Here is a 7,753-nt window from a genome sequence, read left to right as displayed (position 1 = left end):
GTTAGATCTTCTTGTTGGATAGACCCTTTAAGTATGATATAGTGTCCTTCCTCATCTCTTATTACAGTCTTTGGTTTAAAATCTAATTTGTCAGATATAAGGATTGCCACCCCAGCTTTCTTTTGGTGTCCATTAGCATGGTAAATGGTTTTCCACCCCCTCACTTTCAATCTGGGGGTGTCTTTGGGTCTAAAATGAGTCTCTTCCAGACAGCATATCGATGGGTCTTGTTTTTTAATCCAATCTGATAGCCTGTGTCTTTTGATTGGGCATTTAGCCCATTTACATTCAGGGTAACTATTGAAAGATAGGAATTTAGTGCCATTGTATTGCCTGTAAAGTGACTGTTACTGTATATTGTTTGTGTTCCTTTCTGGTCTATGTTGCTTTTAGGCTCTCTCTTTGCTTAGAGGACCCCTTTCAATATTTCTTGTAGGGCTGGTTTTGTGTTTGCAAATTCCTTTAGTTTTTGTTTGTCCTGGAAGCTTTTTATCTCTCCTTCAATTTTCAATGACAGCCTAGCTGGATATAGTATTCTTGGCTGCATATTTTTCTCATTTAGTGCTCTGAATATGTCCTGCCAGTCCTTTCTGGCCTGCCAGGTGTCTGTGGATAAGTCTGTTGCCAATCTAATGTTTCTACCATTGTAGGTTACATATCTCTTCTCCCGAGCTGCTTTCAGGATTTTCTCTTTGTCTCTGAGACTCGTAAGTTTTACTATTAGATGTCGGGGTGTTGACCTATTTTTATTGATTTTGAGAGGGGTTCTCTGTGCTTCCTGGATTTTGATGCCTGTTTCCTTCCCCAAATTAGGGAAGTTCTCTGCTATAATTTGCTCCATTATACCTTCTGCACCTCTCTCTCTTTCTTCTTCTTCTGGGATCCCAATTATTCTAATGTTGTTTCGTCTTATGGTATCGTTTATCTCTCGAATTCTGCCCTCGTGGTCCAGTAGTTGTTTATCTCTCTTTTTCTCAGCTTCTTTATTTTCCATCATTTGGTCTTCTATCTCACTGATTCTTTCTTCTGCCTCATTTATCCTAGCAGTTAGCGCCCCCATATTTGCACCTCATTAATAGCCTTTTTGATTTCTACTTGGTTCGATTTTAGTTCTTTTACTTCTCCAGAAAGGGTTTCTCTAATAACTTCCATGTTTTTTTCAAGCCCAGCTAGTATCTTTAAAGTGATGATTCTGAACTTTAGATCTGACATCGTACTAATGTCCGTATTGAGTAGGTCCCTGGCAGTCGGTACTACCTCTTGTTCTTTTTGTTGAGGTGATTTCTTCCATCTTGTCATTTTGTGCAGAGGAGAATAGATTAATGAGAGAACAAAATGCTAGCAGGGTAACAACGTCCCCAGAAAATATACTCTAAACAAATCAGAAAAGACCTGAAGCAGTGGGAAAAGAAAGGGAAAGAGAGAAAAAAGAAAAGGAAAGAAAAAAAGAAAAAAGAAAAAGATAAAGATAAAAACAAACAAAAGCAGAACAAAACAAAACAAAACAAAAACAGAATGTGATCAAATATGATCAGGCTGGATTATAGATCAGTGCCACACACTAGATTTTGGGTGTATTTTGGTCTGTTAAAAGAAAGTCCCTCCCAAAATTTTAAAGAAAGAAAAACTTATATATGTACAAAAATAAGGGTTGATATGATGAAGGGATGGAATATGACTGTAAAGATGGAAATTATAAAAAATTTTAAAAAAGGATTTGATAAGTTGTTTGAAAAAAGAAAGAAGAGGATTAAAAAAAAAAAGAAAGAAAGAAAAAAGGGAGAGAATGTGATCAGGCAGGGGAGTAGAAAAAAACCATACACTAGAGATTTAGAGTATATTTTGATCTGTTAGAAGAAACTATCTCAAGATTTTAAAGAGAGAACAACTTATATATATATGCCAAAAATACGGGTAACTACTATGAAGGGATAGAATATGACTTTAAAAATGAAAAATAAAAATGTGTTTTTTTTTTTTAAAAAGGGATTGATAAGATGTTGGTTGAAAAAGGGAAAAAGAAAAATTCAAAAAAAAAGAAAAAAAGAAAAAAAGACAGTTAAAAAAAATAATTTACTTTGAAAGACTAAAGAATCATGGTAAAAAAAGCCATGAATTCTATGTGCAGTATTCCCCTAGCACTGGAGTTCTGCCGTTCTCACTGATCGGTGAACCTGGTCTTGGCTGGCTGTTCTCGCTGATCTTCTGGGGGAGGGGCCTGTTGCCGTGGTTCCCAAATGTCTTTGCCGGAGGCGGAATTGCCCCGCCCTTGCTGGTCCGGGTTAAGTAATCTGCTCGGGTTTGCTCTCGGGAGCTTTTGTTCCCTGCAAGCTTTCCGTACAGCTTTGGAGGCGGAGAGTGAAAATGGCGGCCTCCCAGTCTCTGCCCCGGAGGAGCCGAGAACTCGGGGTCCCGCTCCTCAGCGAGCCCCCAGAGAAAAGCAGTCAGTCACTCCCGTCTCCCCGGTCTCCGGCCACACTCTGCGCTCACCCGGCCTGTGACCGCGCGTTTCTGTCTCTGGCACCCGACCCCGGGTGGAGTCTCCAAACCCAGCAGATCCCCGCGGTGCGCTCCCGCACCTCTCCTCCTGGGGGAAGAAGGTGAGTCTCCCCGGATCTGCCGCTTGTTGGGTCCCTGCTGGAGGAGCAGTGGCCCGACTGTGCCGCGGATCACGGTTTATAGCAACCCCGAGCTGAGAGCCCGCGCCTGGGCTCCGTCTGTGCAGCCGGCTTCCCTGCTCCGATCCCTGGGAGCTCTGCCGCACTCAGGCACCCCCCGTCTTTCTGTGACCCCGAGGGTCCTGAGACCACACTGTCCCACGAGGTTTCCACCCCCCGCTTAGCCACCGGAGTGACGTCCCTCAGTGGAGCAGGCTTCTAAAAGTTCCGATTTTGTGCTCCGCGGCTCTGTCACTTGCCAGAAGCGGCCGACGGAGGCCCCTCCCCCGCCGTCTATCCTCCCGAATATCGCCTCGGATTCACTTCTCCGCACGTCCTACCTTCCAGAAAGTGGTCGCTTTTCTGTTCAGAGAGTTGTTGCTATTCTTTTCTTCGATCTCCTGTTGAGTTTGTAGGTGTTCAGAATGGTTTGATCCCTATCCAGCTGAATTCCTGAGAGGAGACGAAATCCAGGTCTCCTACTCCTCCGCCATCTTGCTCCGCCTCCCCCCATTATGATTTTTAAAGGTCTCTCTCTGCCTTTCCTTGCTGGCTAAGGAAAACTCTGGCTTTCATATTTTTTTCCTAAATCACATTTTACTCATTTCTTTTCTTTCATAATGGCTACTTTCCCCTTCAGCTGACGTCAGACTCTACTGCCTCCTATAATTTTCCTAATTGCTCTCTCTTCTGTTTCAGTCTGTGCCTTAACAATGGAAAAGAAACATTTGAGAAGGCCTGTTTTGGGAAGGGAGGGGCCCGAGCAGCTTAAGGAGGTGGCGATTTCCTAATTCCACTTTCTCTTACCAGCTCCCCTCAGTGCATCTCTGACCTAGCCTCTTGTCCCTAGGCAAAAACTTGACGTGGGGAGGAGGAATGGGACGGTATTGAGGGCTACTCTGTGTCCAGTGCCTGCCTGCGCCTTCTCACGCACTATTTCATTTAATCTGCAAGAAGCCATTTGAGAAGTGTGTGTGTGTGTGTGTGTGTGTGTGTGTGTGTCCCCTTTTACCACTGAGGAAATGAGACACAGAGAGGTTAATTTGTCGTTCTCAAAGAGGGCCAGCGTTCAGATGCAGGTCTGTCTGATCCCAGGTCTGAGCTGTCTCTGTTTTATGGCCTTTTTTGTTGCGGTTAGTACTGCCAGCACAGAGTGGAGGTCCCCAGGAGACTGGATACCGTGGAAGACCCTTGTATCTCGGGTGGGAGGTGATGATTACCTCGCTGTAAAGGCAGCTTCAGTTCAGTGAGAAAGAATAAAACCGGGCGAGTACTGATCTCCGGAAGGAAGGATCATCTTGATTCGGAGTGGCAGCTCTCATTTCCCTCTGGGCACAGAAAATATGATTTAACCACTGGAAGACTTCTCTTCACAAAGAATGACATGATTAGTTAGGGGAACATCAATTCTGCTGGTATCAAAAGTGTCCTTAATTCTACGACTGAAGAAGATAGGAATAATCCAAAGTAGTATCAATGCACTTCGTTTAGAATGGACTTGTTTTGGGGCGCCTGGGCCGCCTCAGTCGGTTAAGCGGCCGACTCTTGATCTCAGCTCAGGTCTTGATCTCACGGTTGTGAGTTCAAGCCCTACACTGGGCCCGTGGAGCCTACTTAAAACACACACATACACACACACACACACACACACCCGCACACACACATACACACCACAATAGAATGGACTCGTTTTGTCTTTTTTGGTTGGAGTGGATAGGTGAGGGGTAAGGTAAGGGTATTATGTGTGTGTGTGTGTGTGTGTGTGTGTGTGAGAGAGAGAGAGAGAGAGAGAGATTGAAAATGGATATTTTCGGTGTTCTGGGAATTCACCTTGGAACTTCAGTTTGCTTCCTAATTCATGCCAAGGAGAGTATCACCTCTTACTGATCCTGAACTAAAGAAAGCTAATGCCTCCTTCCATGTGATTGCTTACCAGTTTTACACTCTGTGAGGGAGGCAACATTACAACGGACAGAAGAAGCACGAAGCGGACGTGAGGACAGAGGAGTGGTTGGGTTGCTGAACTGACATGCTTCCTTGGCATGCAGCTTTCTTCAGCTCTCTTGAATTGTTCTTGTCACTCACTTGCCATGTGGGACTCTCGGGGAAATAAGTTCATGAAAGAAGTGAGAAATAAATAGGAGTTGCTGGAGAATTGATGGCTACGTATAACAGTTTCTCAAACAGGGAAAGAGCTTTATACTTGCACTTAAAACCGGGGGAAAGGTTTATACTTGCTACTGGAACTGGGTTGACATTTAACTTCTCATCTGAAAACATTACAGATTAACTATTTTAAGCTGTGAGACCAAGTTTGTGGTAACAGACTGGCAATTAATCATCTAGTATTTGTCTCTTAGAAAATGATGTATTGCAGCTCCACCACCTGGCTGCCAACAGTGCAGAGACAGGCCAACATCCACCAGGAGGAGGGAGAAGCTGCTCTTGATTTTACTTGTGCATCATTTTGACTACATCAAAAGTCAGCTTAGGAAAGGGCAAAGAAGGGCAAAAGAACATTGTAGGGTTTTCTAGGAAGTCTGGCAAAAAACCCGTACAGGATCACTATGACTCAGCTTGGGACATATAAATACCCCCAACCCATGCACAGTTTTTGAATGGGTTAATTGTGTTTTGGCTCATATATTCTGGTGCCCTTGTTCTGGCTGTTATTTTTGATTTTCCTAAAAGAGCAGGGGATACTGTAGGCCCATAGGTTAGTTTTGGCTTGTGACCATTGGACACTTGAGTGTAATCTAGCTCAGATGCTAAACATCACGAGCACTAGTGTAGAAGGAAGAAATGCTGGTGACCTGAATTTCATTTTAGGCTCTTCTCCTTCAGGCAAGTGGCTTCTTTTTTTTTTTTTTTGGCCCTCAGTGTTCCCATCTGTGAAATGAGTAAACAATCCTGGCTGATCTCCAGAAACTCTTAGTCATGTGCATAAGCATTTGAGCAATTTTATTTTAATCTGGAAAAGAATAAATGTGTTAGACGTTTGAAACCAAATAGAAAAGATGAGCGAGAAAAGCTATATTTAGTGTAGACATTTACATTTTTTAAATTAAAATGTACATTATGATATTGATGACAAGAAGAATGAGACCATTTACTCTTCTCTAGTTGTGAGATGGCACAGATGTGATAATAAAGTCCATATGCAGCCTTGCCGGAAGTCTCTGATTAGACATAAAATTTTAAAAATAAAAGAATCTGATAAGTAAATTGAGCTATCAAGTTATTCTAGGCAGCACAAGGAGTAAGAAAAAAAACACATGCGCAGCTACAAAAACACCAAAAGGTGGAATTCGTTTTCCCAACTTACTGGTTCTGTTCTCATCTAGGTTTAGAGAAAAGAGAAATTGCTTCTTTCTGTGTGTTCAGTAAATATCTTCCTCATTTGAAAATCAGAGACAATATAAAATTTATAAGAGCTCTGAGTAACACACATTGGTTTGTTGTCTTGTATTCTACACATTGATTAATAAAACCAACCACCCTTAATGGATCTAAATATCCTAAATTGTAGCTAGTAAGTAGATGACACCTTCATGGACTTTATTTTTTCATGTTCGTTGAAGACAGTATTTCAAAAAAGCATAACTGAAATTTTCTTCCAGTTTTTAACAATACCACCAATTTAGGAAATATCAAGAACTGGTTGTGATGATGGTAGGAGTCCTCGTCCTGTGCTCCCTGTACTTTGCCCCTTAACACATTTTACCCTTTGTGCTTGTGCTTCTCCACTTTAAAAAAAAACATTTAATTTGTATTATTTTAAAAAATTACCCATGAATGAAGAAAACTGATTTCATCTGGTGGCTCCTCCTACCCTTAAAAAAAAAATCAGTTTATACATTTTTTGCTACTTCCCTTGGTTTAGTTTGCCTTCTACCATATGTGCTTTTATCGGCATATTGCTATGCCACCTGCTTGAAGTTTGGAAGACTAGCTTTGAATGCAACATAGACTTTGATCTAGGAGGGTTTTTTCTCTTTTTCCTATGAGACATTTACATGAAAACAGAATCTTTGGTTGTCATACTTTATCTGTTCTTCCTGCTTATTTCCTACCTGAACTTGTCATGATGCTCCATGAAGGACATTGTAGCTGGTTGCTATGGAATTGATTGATAATTAGTAAAAGATTACTTTAGGTAGAAATTAAGCAGCAAGAACTGCTGATTTCTTAAAGAGACAAGATAAACTCAGATTTTCAAATATGGGCACAGATCTCATGGTAATTAAAAAGTAACAATTGTGGTTGTGGTGAAAAATTTTAAGAAAGTTAGTTTCACAATGCACCATATGTCAAATGTAGTCTTACATCTATTTTAAATTTAGTTTTCTATTTTAATTTAAAAAAAGGGTTTTGTTTTCAGATTGGTTCCTCCTAGTAACCACATGATCAAAGTTTACCAATGAAAAGCATGCATATGTCACATACACACTTTATATGTTATTATACATTATTCCTAGCAGTCTTTTGGACTAAGTAATTTCCCCATATCTTTTTATTGAGCAAAAACTATGGCCGTGTTCTGGAATCGAAAGTTTAGCTTCTAGTTTTCTGTGTCCTGCTAATTGTGATTTGGAGGGATATTTTCTATGTTCATCTTCGTTTGTGTCGAGAAGGAGTTTGTGGCCATTTTGCCATATATTCTTACAATAACCCAGTTTTAGTGGCATGTTATTTTACTTCTCTAAGCTTACTTTCCACATCTGTGTAAAACGGAGGTTGTGGGTATGGATGTGAGAGATGGGAGTTTAGGTTAGAACAATTTCTAATGTTTTTCCACTTCTGAATATTTTATGGCATTATGGAAGCAGACTGCTTCGGTGGTTCCGTGACCTCATCTCTATTTGTTCTTCATTGACTTGGCTTTTACTGTAAGAATTTTGTTAGTTATAGCCATGCTGCACATGGGTTTCTGAAAGATTTAGGCATATTCTAAATAATTAAATTTGCTTGGCTATTATGTATTTAAATTATGCCAAAAGTGTCTTTATCAAACAAAAATTGGAGTTGGCTTTCAAAGAATCTGAACAAGGCTGAATATAAATGGAATTGGGGTCATTTTCAGTATCCAATCTTTT

The 7,753-nt window shown here is 41.0% G+C and overlaps 1 protein-coding gene across 3 annotated transcripts in view; it reads left to right on the top strand.

Annotated features, from left to right (window-relative positions):
- AAGAB (alpha and gamma adaptin binding protein) overlaps positions 1-7,753 on the top strand; it is a 62,084-nt gene that overhangs the window by 17,049 nt on the left and 37,282 nt on the right. The gene's annotated exons all lie outside the window — the stretch shown is intronic.

The sequence above is a fragment of the Phoca vitulina genome, unplaced genomic scaffold (assembly GCF_004348235.1).
Source record: "Phoca vitulina isolate PV1807 unplaced genomic scaffold, GSC_HSeal_1.0 scaffold20, whole genome shotgun sequence".
In the NCBI taxonomy this organism is placed as follows: domain Eukaryota; kingdom Metazoa; phylum Chordata; class Mammalia; order Carnivora; family Phocidae; genus Phoca; species Phoca vitulina.
This window is presented reverse-complemented; position numbering and strand designations above follow the sequence as displayed.